The sequence below is a fragment of the Colobus angolensis genome, unplaced genomic scaffold (genome assembly GCF_000951035.1).
Source record: "Colobus angolensis palliatus isolate OR3802 unplaced genomic scaffold, Cang.pa_1.0 Scaffold237, whole genome shotgun sequence".
Classification (NCBI taxonomy): domain Eukaryota; kingdom Metazoa; phylum Chordata; class Mammalia; order Primates; family Cercopithecidae; genus Colobus; species Colobus angolensis.
Genome location: NW_012115566.1, coordinates 670,694 through 685,529, shown reverse-complemented (window position 1 = coordinate 685,529; position 14,836 = coordinate 670,694). Strand labels below are relative to the sequence as shown.

At 35.9% G+C, this 14,836-nt stretch overlaps 1 pseudogene; it reads right to left on the bottom strand.

Annotated features, from left to right (window-relative positions):
- Nucleotides 1-5,225: 5,225 nt before the first annotated feature.
- LOC105513839 lies at nucleotides 5,226-6,659 on the bottom strand (annotated as a pseudogene).
- Nucleotides 6,660-14,836: the final 8,177 nt, after the last annotated feature.

The window sequence follows — 14,836 nt, the reverse complement described above, 5'->3', positions numbered from 1 at the left end:
TTCTTAACCTATAGTGAAAATTTAAAGTATTTCATAAAATATGATATGTACTGTAGCTTTTACGTAGAGTCTTTTCATCAGATCAGACATTCTCTTTTCATCTGAGTATGCTCAGTAATTCAGTGATTTTATCTTTAGTAGATGTTAAATTTTTTCAAATGTTTTACTGGATCTATTGGAATAGTTAAAGTTATCTTTCATCTGTGTGTATGTCTGTGCGTGTGTGTGTATAATATCTTCATTTAATTTTGTTATCAAGTTGATACTGGCCTCATAAGACAAGTTGGAAGTGTTTCTTCTTCCCTGTTTCCTGGACAATTTTGTGTAATAAAATTTTATTTATTTATTTATTTATTTATTTTAAACATTTTATTTTGACATAATTTCAAGTTTACCTAGAGATTACCAGAATAGAACAAATGATACTCATATATCCTTTACCCAGATTCACAAATTATTAACATTTTTGCCCTAGTTGCTTTATTATTTACTCTTTTAATAAACTTTTTTAAACCTTTTGAACAATGTGTATTTCCTAAGAACAGACATTCTCCTGCATAACTAGTAAAATGACCAATATTAAAAAATACCATTTATACAGTAGTAGTATGTCATCCAGAGTCAATATTCAAATTTAATTCATTATCCAAATAACATCCTATATTAATTTTATTTCCTAGTCTAAAATTCAATTCAGGAATAAACATTTCACTTAGCGGTCATGTCCCTTGTGGGATTAACTCCTCAGTCTTTTCTCTTATAATGTTGGCAGCTTGGAGTACATGTTATTTTGTAGAATGTCACTCAGCTTGGGTCTGTCTGATATTTCCTCTGATTAGATTCAGGTCACAAATGTCATATAGGAAAATAGACATGAGATTTTCTTCTCAGCACATTACATCGGAAGGCACATGATGTTTATCTGTACCATTACTGGTGATATTAGCTATAATCAGTTAGCTAAGATGGCTCTGCCAAGTTTCTCCACTATAAATTTACTATTTTCCCCTTAGTAATTTGTAAGTAATTTGTGGAGAGGTACTTTGATGATACATATTCTTTATTCCCCAAACTTTGACCTACTCATTTAAGTATTTACTGAAAATTTTTGCTTAAATCAATTTTTATTATATTTGTTGCAAAATGGTGATTTTATAAGTCTACCATCTCTTCCACATTTATTAGTTGATGTTCTACTTAAAGATATTAAATCCTCTGCTATTAAATAACTTTTTAATTTATTTTTTGTTTCAATAGGTTTTTGGGGAACAGATGGTGTTTGGCTACATGAATAAGGTCTTTAGTGGTGATTTCTGAGATTTTGGTGCACTCATCACCCAAGCAGTGTACACTGTACCCAGTGTGTAGTCTTTTGTCCCTCACCCTGATCCCACCCTTTCCCCTGAGTTCTCAAAATCCATTCTTAGGCCTTTGCATCCTCATAGCTTAGCTCCCACTTATGAATGAGAACATGCAATGTTTGGTTTTCCATTCCTGAGTTACTGAACTTAGAATAACGGTCTCCAATTCCATCTAGGTTGCTGTGAATGCCATTACTTTGTTCCTTTTAATGGCTGAAAAGTACTTCATGGTGTATATGTATACATCTCCCACATGTTCTTTATCCACTCATTGATTGATGGGCATTTGGACTGGTTACATATTTTTGCAGTTACAAATTGTGCTGCTATAAACATGTGTGTGCAAGGAATCTTCTTCATATAATGACTTCTTTTCCTCTGGGAAGATACCTAGTAGCGGAATTGCTGGATCAACTGGTAGATCTACTTTTAGTTCGTTAAGGAATTTCCACATTGTTTCCCATAAGGGTTGTACAAAGTTTACATTCTCACCAACAGTGTAAAAGTGTTCCTTTTTCACCACATCCATGCCAACATCTATTATTTTTTGAATTTTTGATTATGGCCATTCTTGTAGGAGTAATGTCGTATCACACTGTGGTTTTGATTTACATTTCCCTGATCATTAGGGATGTTGAGCATTTTTCCATATGCTTGTTGGCCATTTGTATATCTTCTTTTGAGAATGGTCTGTTCGTGTCCTCAGCCCACTTTTTGATAGGATTCTTTGTTTTCTTCTTGCTGATTTGTTTGGGTTCTTTGTAGATTCTGGATATTAGTCCCTTGCCAGATGTATAGACTGTGAATATTTTCTCCCACTCTGTAGGTTGTCTGTTAACTCTGCTGATTATTTTGTTTGCTGTGCAGAAGCTTTTTAGTCCTATTTATCCTTGTTTTTGTTGCATTTGCTTTTGGGTTCTTGGTCATGAAATCTTTGCCTAAGCCAATATCTAGAAAGGTTTTTCCGATGTCATGTTCTAGAGTTTTTATGGTTTCAGGTCTTAGATTTAAGTATTTGACTCATTTTGAGTTGATTTTTGTATAAGGTGAGAGATGAGGGTCCAGTTTCATTCTCCTACATATGGCCTGCCAGTTATCCCAGCACCATTTGTTGAACAGGGTGTCCTTTCCCTACTTTATGTTTTTCTTTGCTTTGTCGAAGATCAGTTGGCTGTAAGTATTTGGTTTTATTTTTGGGTTCTCTATTCTGTTCCATTAGTCTATGTGCCTATTTTTATACCAGTACTGTGCTGTTTTGGTGACTATGGCCTTACAGTATAGTTTGAAGTTGGGTAATGTGATGTTTCCAAATTTGTTCTGTTTGCTTGGTCTTGCTTTGACTATGCAGGCTCTTTTTTGGTACCATATCAATTTTAGAACTGCTTTTCTAATTCTGTGAAGAATGGTAGGGGTATTTTGATGGGAATTGCATTGAATTTGTAGATTGCTTTTGGCAGTATTGTCATTTTCAAAATATTGATTCTACCCATCCATGAGCATAGGATGTGTTTCCATTTGTTTGTGTTGTCTATGATTTCTTTGTAATAAAATTTTAAATAAAACATTAATGGACATAATATGTAGCACCATTAAGTGTCTATTTTTGAGTCACTTTGCTAAGCACTTCACAGAATTATTTATTCAATATGCTCATTTTACAGAGGCAGAATGATAAAGCGTCTAAAGTTACCTCACAAAGGATAATTGGTAGCACTAGAATTAAACCCAAGCAAACTGACTGTAATTGTTATGTACTTATATATGATACAGTATGCCTTCTATTATTAAGTATAAAAAATAACAAATGATAATACTGGAAGCAATATAATATTTTACAATAATTTTAGAAAGGAATTTATCAATATTTAAATGCATACAGTTTTAGAAATAAACTTAAACTGAATAATCTTATATTCTTTAATTTTAAGGAAAAAATCAACTGCAGGAAATGCAATGTTTATAAAGATGATTATGCTATCACTTTGTTGTTATGTTATGAACTCAGAAAAAATATTAATAGAGCTATTTAACCTGTTTTGGTGAATGTGATAATGATTACAAAAAACATTGACTAATGCTGCTTATAACAATGAAAAACTGGAATAGTGACTGGTATACAATAGGCAATCAATAAATGTTTGTTAAATAAATAAATAAAATGTTTCTGCAAATTGTAAATTGTTATCTGAGCAGAATGCTATGTAGCCTTTAAAAAATAATGTGTATCCACATAGCTTCAGAGGACTTTCTGTAACTAATTATGTTATTACTAAAAATACTAAAATATATATACAAGATGGTGAGATGACTCCAAAATATAAAACAACATTATCGACTTACTTTTATTTCTAAGTAGTTACAAAGTTGTTGCAAAAATTGTAATATACATTTTAATGGATTTAGCTATTATATGAGATTTGCAGATGTTGTTGCTAGATTTGTTTTTGAATGTTTCAGTACATATTTCTGATTGTTAGAGATCATAATTTATGACCAAAATAGCTGTTCTACATCTAATTTTGACACAAAGGCTCAAATTACTACCATAAAAAAAAAAATGTTAAGAACTGACTTCTAGTTTTCCAGGAAGTCTGGCATTAGAGATGCATTAATTTTTTAAAGGGTTAAATGTTCCTGTTTCTTTTATGGAAATATGTGATTTAGCGAGTGCATTGATTCTCCAAGTTTGACTCTCGGACTAGCAGCAACAGTACCTGGGAGCTTATTATGCACTCAAATTCATGAGTGCCTCTCCAGACCTACTGAATCAGAATTCCTGAGTTTGAGGCTTAGACTTAGGTCCTTGTGTTTTAACAAGATCTTTAGGCAATTCAAATGTCTGCTAAAATTTGAGAACCAATGCTAAGGACAACAAAACCTGACAACTTACTAAACTATTTTCCTTCTATATGAAAATTCCAAGGGCTCCAAATTCCAGGTGCTAGAAGAGTAGGAAATTGAAATATTTTTATGATATAGTCCAGTACGAAAGATGTAAAATAAAACAATCCTGAATCTTCTAAGAAAACAACATGTTTAAAAATATCTGAGGTGTAAATTGTTAGAGTCAAAACATCTCATTCTGATGACTTAGTTTAATTATTGTCTTTTTAATAGAGATGGGAGGAACTGTACTTTGCCTACAAGGGAGGGTGTCTACACTAAAAATGTAGAAACTCTTTGGAAGCTCATAATCTCATCAGACACTGCCTTTACCATACTCCTGACCTTCTACCAGCTCTGGGCTTGAGTATTGGGTAGAAAGAAAAGAGAGAGACTTCACTTTAAAACCAAAACGAAAAGACAAATTTTTTTAAAGCAAAAAGGAAAGAGTTGTTACTATGGTTGATTCCTTGGTCTGGGTCTAAAAGATGATATTCTGAATATCTCAGAGCATATACCACTTCACACAAATGAGTAATAAGCTCTTCAGGCTTAAAAAAAATGGATGATTAGGGAGAAGTTGAAATGTCCTCGAGAGTTAGGTGTTGGAGAATTTTGAAATCATAGACAAGCTTTTGTGTTCATTAAGATTCTTCTCTTTATAGGGTTTCTCCCCTTCTTTCTTTTCCTTCCCTGTCCCCTTTCTCCAGAAAACATTTTTTTAAAACCAGCAGTTAGTGCAACTAATGTTCAGTCAGCACACAGTGCAAACAGATGGAACAACAACAAAAAAAGAATATTCCTTCTTTTCAGCCTTTTTCTCTTCACCAGTTAAAAAAGGAAAAAAAAAATCCAAACTCTTTTAAGTCTTCATAGTTCTGAAATAAAAGATGAAAAACCCACAAAGAGAAGAGCACCCCTTTCTAAAAAGTGGTATGTCACAGATCCAAACAAGGCTTCTGTAATTTGTCAGAGTGCTTGCTAAGGCTTCTCATTTTCTACACCTTTGCTGTGGAATTCTGCTGCCTACAGGCTTTTGTCAATATTGCCTGGAATAGGTTTAATTTCTGTTCCCAACTGCTCCTCAATACTTTTCAGGTTGAAGTGATCACCATATGTGATCAAGTTGATGGCTAAGCCAAGATGACCAAAGTGACCTGATCTTCCAGTATGATGGAGATAGGTCTCTTCCAGCTTTGAAAAGTCAATGTTTATTACCACATTCATGGCTTGTATATCAATACCTCAGGTAAACAGATCAGTGCAAACAAAAATAAACCATTTCAGAAATAATAAAATGCACAGTTTTGATGTTCCTGCCTCATTTTAGTATGAATGTAGAAACAAAAATAAACCAGTTGAGAAATTTTGGCTGGCCATTCAACTCGCTGAGAGCAGTTAAAGAAAATGATCAACTGGTTTAGCTGAAGCCTGGAGAAAAGTGTGTTGAGGCCGTGTGCTTTTTGGTGTTCAGTTACACATGTGTAGTACTGGGTTATGTCCTTCAGAGTTATTTTTTCCATCAGGTTAGTCTCAGGATTTCTGCAAATGGGAATTCACGAACTTCTGTGTACTAAGGGGGAAAGTAGCAGAATATAGTAAAATCTGCCTGTCTTCAGGCAGCATGAGAATAATATCTTCCATTATCTGCACAAAATCCTGTGACAGAAACTTACCTGCCTCATCCAATAGTATCATCTGGACATGATTGACCTTTGCTACTACTTTCTTAATAAGATTCAGGATTCTCCCAGGGGCAGCAATTACCACGTGCACTGTATCATGAAGCTTCATTACATCATCTAAATTGGTTCCGCCTGTGGTTGTCATCACTTTGGCTCCTCCCATGTGTTTGCTGACCTGGATGCAAATTTGACTGACCTGTAGAGCAGGTTCTCCAGTGGGAACAATCACCACTGTTTGTATAGTGTCCTTCTTCAGGTCTAGCTTTTTAAGTAAGGGAATGTCATAGGCACTGCTCTTGCCTGTTCCATTTTTTTTGCTCTAGCTAAGATATCCCTACAAGATAAAGCAATGGGAATGCTCTCTTCTTGAAAAGGAGATGGCTTTTTCCATCTGATTTCAAAAATTCTCATCAGTGACTCCCATTTCAAACAGTAATCTTCAAACTCATTTCCTCTTGTGGAGGTTACATCTAATGTTTTGATTCTTAGATCCTTTGGAAGGAGTTTTAAAGTCTTTTTCCAGTTATCATCAGGCTTAATGGTGGTGGTCATACTCTATGCTTGCTGCTGAGTGCTATTACTGGGTTGGTTTTTTCAGCTGGTTCATCTGTTGCTGTGTCTGTGTGGCCTCTCCTCTAGGGCCACCACTGGGTTTCACGGGACCCCTCAGCTGACCGTTTTGACTGGACAGGCCCATTATAACAGCCTTCTCTGTTCTGGTTGTGCTCATGTTGTGTTAATTGCAAAGGGGTCCTTCAAACTTCAAAACGTTTGAAAGTCAGTAGAGAAACTGTAATAATAGTTTATTAGGCTGTCCAAAGTGAAGAGATAAATTTAGGTCTTATTTAATAATTGAGTTCTTTTATTATAATGCAGGTAAGCACCCATAAGTCTCTGAATGGTAAGCAGCAGTAACCTCCTTTCTTGTACTGAATCAACTTTCATTTTTAAAAGGCCCTCTTACCAGCTTCAAGTATAGCTGAATTCACTCATTTCAATCACTGAGGCCACTCCCATGCCGGACACTCTTGGTCCTTTACTGTTGACTGGAAGCTCCCAAAATGGTGCCACTCCTTCCTCTTTGGACACGTCAACCTGCACCTCCAGATATAATTTCTAAGATTAATTACTGAGACACACAAATAAATCTGGTGAGATTTTACATGGTTTAGAATAAAGTCCAAAGAGGTTGTTGGATATAGTGGTTTTCCCACTTCTTTCTAGAACTCACAGATGGAAAAGAAAAATGCAGAAATATGACACTCATTACCAAGTGACTCGTCAGCACTCATATACTGATGTGTATTTTGTTTTGTTTGTTTGTTTAGAGACAGAGTCTTGCTATGTTGCCCAGGCTGGAGTGCAGTGGTGATTCACAGGTGTGATCATGGCTCACTACAGCCTCAAACTCCTGGGCTCATCCTCCCACCTCAGCATACTGAGGAGCTAGGACTGCTGACATGTGCCATCATACCCAGTTAAATGATATGTATTTTAATTAGGGTAGAACTCTCAGTTATTTCCAAAGCTATTTCTTATACTGTATTTAAATCTTAAACTTAATTCTGAAGAAGAAATAATGAATAAACGAATCACTTGTTTTTTGAGACCGTGTCTCCCTCTGTCGCCAACCCAGAATACAGTGGCCCTTTCTCGGCTCACTGCAATCTCCACTTCCCGGGTTCAAGTGATTCTCCTGTTGTGAGCCTCCGGAGTAGCTGGGACTACAAGCCCGTGCGCCACCACACCCAGCTAATTTTTGTATTTCTAGTAGAGATGGTGTTTCTCCATGTTGGCCAGGATGGTCTCCCTGACCTCGTGATCTGCCCGCCTAGGCCTCCCGAAATGCTGGGATTACAGGCATGAGCCACCGCGCCCGGCCATAACTTATTTTTAATATCTCTTGACTGCAGCTGCTACCACAATTTGCATTTTCAAAATGGTTATGGAGGTTCAAGATGGCTGACTGGAAGCAGCTAGTGTGTGCTGCTCTCACAGAGAGGAAAGAAAGTGGCGAGTAAATAGTAGCTCTTCAGGTGAATTCTCTAAGACAGCATGTCAAGATTCACCAAGGAAATGGGGGGCTCGCAAAGACCTCAGCACATTTTACCAGGAGCTTCTCCTAGCCACACCCATCAGGGCTGGTGCCTGTACCTGTCATTGAGATATTCATGGGAAAGCCGTGGTTCCAGCTCTGCCCAGGTATGTCCCACAAACGTCACAAATTAGGAAGCACAGAACACTGAGCACCCCACCGTCCAGTCCTTCACCTGAAACAAGAGAGCACCTCACAGTAAACAAAGGTCAGCTCTGCTCCCACCTACTTATGTGGCAGCTGACTCTTACCTGCAAATGCCATATCCTGCGTTGTAGGTCAAACCACACAGCCTAATACAAAACCTGCTGACAGAAGTGCACAGAACTATAGAAGCAGTCCCAAAGACCCTACCTAGTACAACACTCTCCAGATGAGAAGGAACCAGCATAAGAATTCTGCCACCATTAAAAATCTGAAAGGATTGACATCATCAAAGGCTGACTCTAGCTTTCCAGCAATGGTTCTTAACCAAAATGGAGGCAGGAGGATGACAGATGAGGAATTCAAAGTATGGATCACAGGGAAACTCAATGAGATCCAAAATAGGTTGAAAATCACTACAAAGAAACCTGTAAAGCAATCCAGGAAATAAAAGAAGATGCAAACGTCTTAAAAAGAAATCAATCAGAGCAATGAAAACTATAAAACTCACTTAGGGAATTTCAAAATACAATTGAATGCTTTCTCAATAGACAAGACCAAACGGAAGAAAGAATTTCAGAGTTTGAAGATTGTTCTTTCGAACTAACTGAGTCAGACAAAAATAAAATAAAAAAAAAGAAATTTAAAAATTCTTAAAATTCTTGAAACAAAGTCTCCAAGAACATATGGGATTATGTAAAATGACAAAACCTATGAATGATTGGCATTAATGAGAGAGAAAAAGAAAAAGTAAAAAACCTGGAAAACATATTTAAGGGAATAATTTGAGAAATTTTCCTTTATCTTGCTAGAGAAGTAGACACACAGATATAATAAATCCAGAGAAAACCTGCCAGATCCTAAATAAAATGAACATCACCAAGGTATATAGTAACCAGAATGTCCAAGGTCAATGCTTAAGAAAAACATCTAAAGAGGCAGCTAGAAAAAAAGGATAGATCACATACAAAGGGAACCCCAACAGGCTAACAGTAAACTTCTCAGAGGAAACATTATAAACTTATGGGGGCCTTCCCAGCAGAAATCTTACAGGGGATTTATATTCAGCATTTTTAAAGAAAAGAAACTCCAATCAAGAATTTCATACCCTACCAAACCAAGCTTCATAAGTTAACAAGAACTAAAAATCTTTTTCAGATAAGCAATAGCTAAGGGAATTCATTACCACTCAACTAGCCTTACAAGATGTCCACAATGGATTTCTAAACATGGAAAAAATAATAACTGCTACTACAAAAACACACTTAAATACATAGTCCACAGACCGTATATAGCAACCACACAATAGAAACTACAAAGCAACCAGCTAACAACTTTACGATAGAATCAAAATCTCACATATTAATATTAACCTTGAATGTGAATGGTTTTAACACCCTACTTCAAAGGCACAGAGTGGCAAGTTGGATAAAAAGCAAGACTCACTCATCTGTTGTCTTCAAGAGAACCATCTCACACGTAACGACACTGATAGACTCAAGGTAAAGGGTAGGAGAAAGATCTATCACCCAAACAGAAGACAAAAAACAGCAGGGGTTACTATTATTCTATCAGATAAAATCGACTTTAAAGCAACCGCAGTCAAAAAAGGGTAAAGAAGGGCTCTATGCAGTAATAAAGGGTTAGATCCAATCATACGGCTTAACTATCCTGAATATACATGCACCTAAAATTGGAGCACTTATATTCGTAAAACAAGTACTTCTAGACCTACAAAAAGATGTAGATAGCCACACCATGAGAGTGGGTGACTTCAACCTCCCACTGACAGAGTTAGATCATCGAGACAGAAAACTAACAAAGAAATCCTGGAGTTAAATTCAACACTTGACCAGTTGGACATAATAGACATCTACAGAACACTCCACCCAGCAACCACAGAATATACATTATTCTCATTTGCATAGAGAAGATATGCTAAGATTGACCACATGCTTGGACATAAGGCAAGTCTCAATAAAGTTAAAAAATTCAAAATCATACAAACTATGCTTTTGGGCCACAGTGGAATAAAAATACAAATCAATACCAATAAGTTCTCTCAAAACCACAAATTTACATAGAAATGAAAGAACTTTCCTCTGAGTAATTTTATTGCTTTTGGGTAAACAATAAAATTAAGGCAAAAATTTAGAAAATTATTTAAAATAAATAAAAGCAGAAACACAATATTTTAAAATCTCTAGAATATAGCTAAAACTGTGTTAGGAAAGCTTACATCACTAAATACCTACATCAAGAAATTAGAAAGATCTCAAATTAACAATCTAACATCACACCTAGAGAACTAGAAAAACAAGAACTAGTTCCAAAGCTAGAAGACAATAAATAACCAAAGTTCGTTAGAGAACTGAATGAAATTGAGACTCAAAAATACATGCAAAGTAATAACCGAAAGCTTATTATTGTCAACAAGATCAATAGAACACCAGCTAAATCAACAACAACAAAAAGAGAAGATCTAAATAAGTGTAATCAGAAATGGCAAAAGTGAAATAACAACCAATTCCATGGAAATATAAAAAATTCTCAGAAACTATTATGAACACCACTATGCACACAAACTAGAAACTCTCGAGGAAATGAATAAATTCCTTGAAGGTCACAACACCCCAAGATTGAGCCAGGAAGAAATCAAAACCATGGAGAGACCAATATAGAATTCTGAAATTGAAAAACAAACCTACGAAATAAAAAGGGCCCTGAAACAGGTGTATTCATAGCCAAATTCTACCAGATGTACAAAGAAAAGCTGGTACCAATCCTACTGAAATATTTTTTTAAACTGGGGAAGAGGACTCCTCCCTAATTCGTTCTACGAAGCCTGTATCACTCTGATACCAAATTCTAGTAAAGACACAACAACAAAAGAGAAAATTACAGACAAATATCCCTGATGAACATAGATGCAAAATTTCTCAATAAAATACTAGCAGACGGACTCCAGCAGCACATCAAAAAGCTAATTCACCACTATCATGCAGACTTCACCACCAGTTTGCAAGGTTGGTTCAACATATGCAAATCAATAAACATGACTCGCCACATAAACAATTAAAAACAAAACTGTTTAATTATCTCAATAAATGCAGAAAAATGTTTTGATAAAATCTAACATACCTTCATAAAAAAAATCCTCAACATACTAGGCATGGAAGAAACATACCTCGAGACAATAAGAGCCAACTATGAAAAACCCACAGCCAACATGGATGGGCAAAAGCTGGAAGTGTTACACTTAAGAACTGGAACAGGCCAAGGATGCCAACTCTCACCATTCCTATTGAACATAGTACTGGAAGTCCTAGTCACAGGAATCAGGCAAGAGAAAGAAACAAAAAGCAACCAAATAGGAAAAGAAGAAGTCAAATTATCTCCTTGCTGACGATATGATTCTATACGTAGAAAACCTTAAAGACTCTACCAAAAGGCTTGTAGAGCTGATAAAAACTTTGATAAAGTTCAGGATACAAAATCAATGTACAAATCAGTGGTATTTCTATATACCAATAACACTGAAGCTGAATGCCAAATCAATAATACAATCCTGTTTACAATAGCCACAAAAAGAATAAAGTACATTGGAATCCATGTAACCAAAGAAGTGAATGATTTCTTTGAGGAAAACTACAAAATACTGAAGAAAGAAATCATAGAGGATACAAATAAATGGGGGAAAAAACCCACACTCATGGGTTGGAAGAATTTATATTGTTAAAATGACCATACTGTTCAAAGCAATCTACAGGTTCAATGCTATTCCTATCAAACTACCAATATTGTTTTTCACAGAATTGGAAAAAAAAATTCTAAAATTCATTTGAAATCAAGAAAGAGCCCAAATAGCAAAAGCAATACTAAGCAAAAAGAAAAGTGCTGGAGGTATCATACTACCCAACTTCAAACTATATTACAAGGCTACATTAACCAAAACAACATGGTAGTGGCACAAAAACAGACACATAGGCCAAATGGAAATCTCTTAGCAATTACTTTACTAATATTAATTTGCTTATATTTTGAAAAAGATATGTACTATGTCACGAAGCTGTTATGAGTTACATAATTGGTGTGTGAAGTTAGTTGGGGCAGAGGACAGACTGTGCTTCTATGGAATACAACCTCAGACTGCACTCTGATCCTAATCGCTGTCATGGCCCTATCAATCATGAGCCATCTCTAGAGGCTCATTCTGGCCAGACATTTAAACGACATTTTTCCAGTGGAAGTATTCAAACTACAGTAAAATAGGAGAATGAGGTGAAATAGTGGAACCAACTGCTTATAAATTTACAGTACACATAAAAATCATCTGTTCAAATCACCATGTCACCCCTTACTAAATGTGACTAAAGGTTTCCAGAAGCCAGGGAAAGTTCTTTAGTCTTTCTGTGGCTTTGTTTCATCATATTTAAAAAGCCCCACACATGAAGAATTATGCAGCCCAAAATGCCAATTGTTCTTCTGTTGAGAAACTCCGAACTAGGTGCACTGTGACTTAAGAAAACTACTCCAAGGCAAAGAGATAAATTTGTTCATATAACTTTTATCCTCCAAGTTTAGGGATATTATAGCCAATATGGAAGTAAGAATAAGTTGTTGGTTAAAGAGAAGTTGTTGATCATTCATTCAACATTAGATGTAAAGAAATGAAAAATGAGGAGTGGAAAAGGCTACCCATTCACTCTGACTACTGAAATCAGGCTCCCACCTGTATCTCTTTACAGAACTTTTCTGGTCAGGGGCAATAATAAATTCCTTGCACATAGCAACAGTTTCATGGGTGGACCTAATTTTTAACAACACTTTGAATATTTGAACTTGATTATAGACTGAAGTAAGACAGAATAGTGGTTGGAAATACAATGGCATTAGATGAACTTATCTAATGGTTTGTGTTTCTTCTGTGGGACAGAAGGTGAGACTGTCTGCCAAGCGTGAAGGGAGTGTGGGTAAAGTAATGAAGGAAAGGTGACTGTTTAAGACAGTTTCTGTAGGAAATGGGAGATAGTAGTAACCACAACAATAAAATAAGAGAAAAGTAAGAGTGCTATTAATTTTAAACAACACCAGAGTGTGTGAGTGTGGAATTTTCTCCACATTTTCTGAACCATATGTGTAGAAGAGACTGGCTGCTGGTTTGGAGTGTTCACTGGAGATGTGGGTAGAGGATAAATGTGTTATGAAGTTGGAAATCCTAGAAATAAGATGCAAATTTTTCTCCTCTGGCTTACTGTTCTAGCCCTTTACAGACATAGAGTTCTGGCTCTATAGGGGCATAAGTACAGTTACAAGGAACTGAAAGACTTAGGGAAAGTGGAGAGTTAAGAAACTGAAAGTATCTTTGAAGCCAAAGAAACAAAAAAGAAGTAGAGAAAAAAGATACATGTCATATGATTCTACTTGTATTATTACATTAGGGGAGATAAAAATCTGTAAAGATAGAAACAAATTTGTGGTTGCCAGAAGCTGGAATCAGTGATGTGTTGTTTATAAAAAGGAATGGGAAGATTTGGGAGGTGACACAATTGTTTTATATCTTGCCTGTGTCTATAGTTGCATGACTATACATGACTATATGTTTGTAAAAAATCAAATAATTATATGCTAAAAAAGAGAATGTTACTGTCTATAAATTATACATTTATAAAATAAATAGGAATGAAAGAAGTAATGGGAGAATGGCAAAGAGCATACTCCAATACCAAACAAAAGACTATGAAGGTGGGATACAGTCTTACAGTAGACACGTAGATAATCTTCATGATGTGATCATAACATCTGCACTACTTTTGTAACTCCTTTTCATATTAACTGTTGCACTTACTACATCGTATTCTAATTATCTGCTATATGCGTTTCTCTCTTTACATGGTGAATGATTTAAAGGTGGAGAATTGAGACTTGACCTTATACACAATGGAATTTTTGATATCTGGATTATACCACCATGTCTTGTTGATGATCAACAATAATTTTAGAAAGAATAAAAAAAGGAGTGGAGGTCAAGGAGGTCTGAGGTTAATGTGGGGAGGCAAGATATCTACCTGATATTAATTGTGGCAGCATGATGGTCAGTGGGAAGGTTGCATCATCAATACAGATGCCTGGGTGATGGCCATATTTGATACTGGAAAGAAAAAACTGGTATAGGCACCCAATACGCAGCTAGGAACATGCCTGGAAAATAAGCATATGAGGAAAACAAGAAGATGTAAAGAATTTTTTGGTAAGAAAATGTAGGCCTTGAAGGGCAAGATATTTTATATGAAAGAGAAGAAGTAACAGTCAGAAAAAAAAAAATAATAAGGAACTTAAGAGAATGCAGACCTTGATCCTACCCACCTCCTCAAACTGTGAGAGAAGGAGCAGCTTTCAATTGAAGAATAAGAGAAATAGCTTTTGGGAGAAGAACCAAATGTTAACGACAACAGAAATATCAGGACTAGGTAGCGGTATTGGAGAACTTTTTCATAATATATTGCTAGGGTTCTAAGGAATTTTATTAGTGAACAAAGAATTCAAAAAGAAACTTTCCCAAATGTAAGAATGATAGCATGGCCGGGCGCGGTGGCTCAAGCCTGTAATCCCAGCACTTTGGGAGGCCGAGGCGGGTGGATCACGAGGTCAGGAGATCAAGACCATTC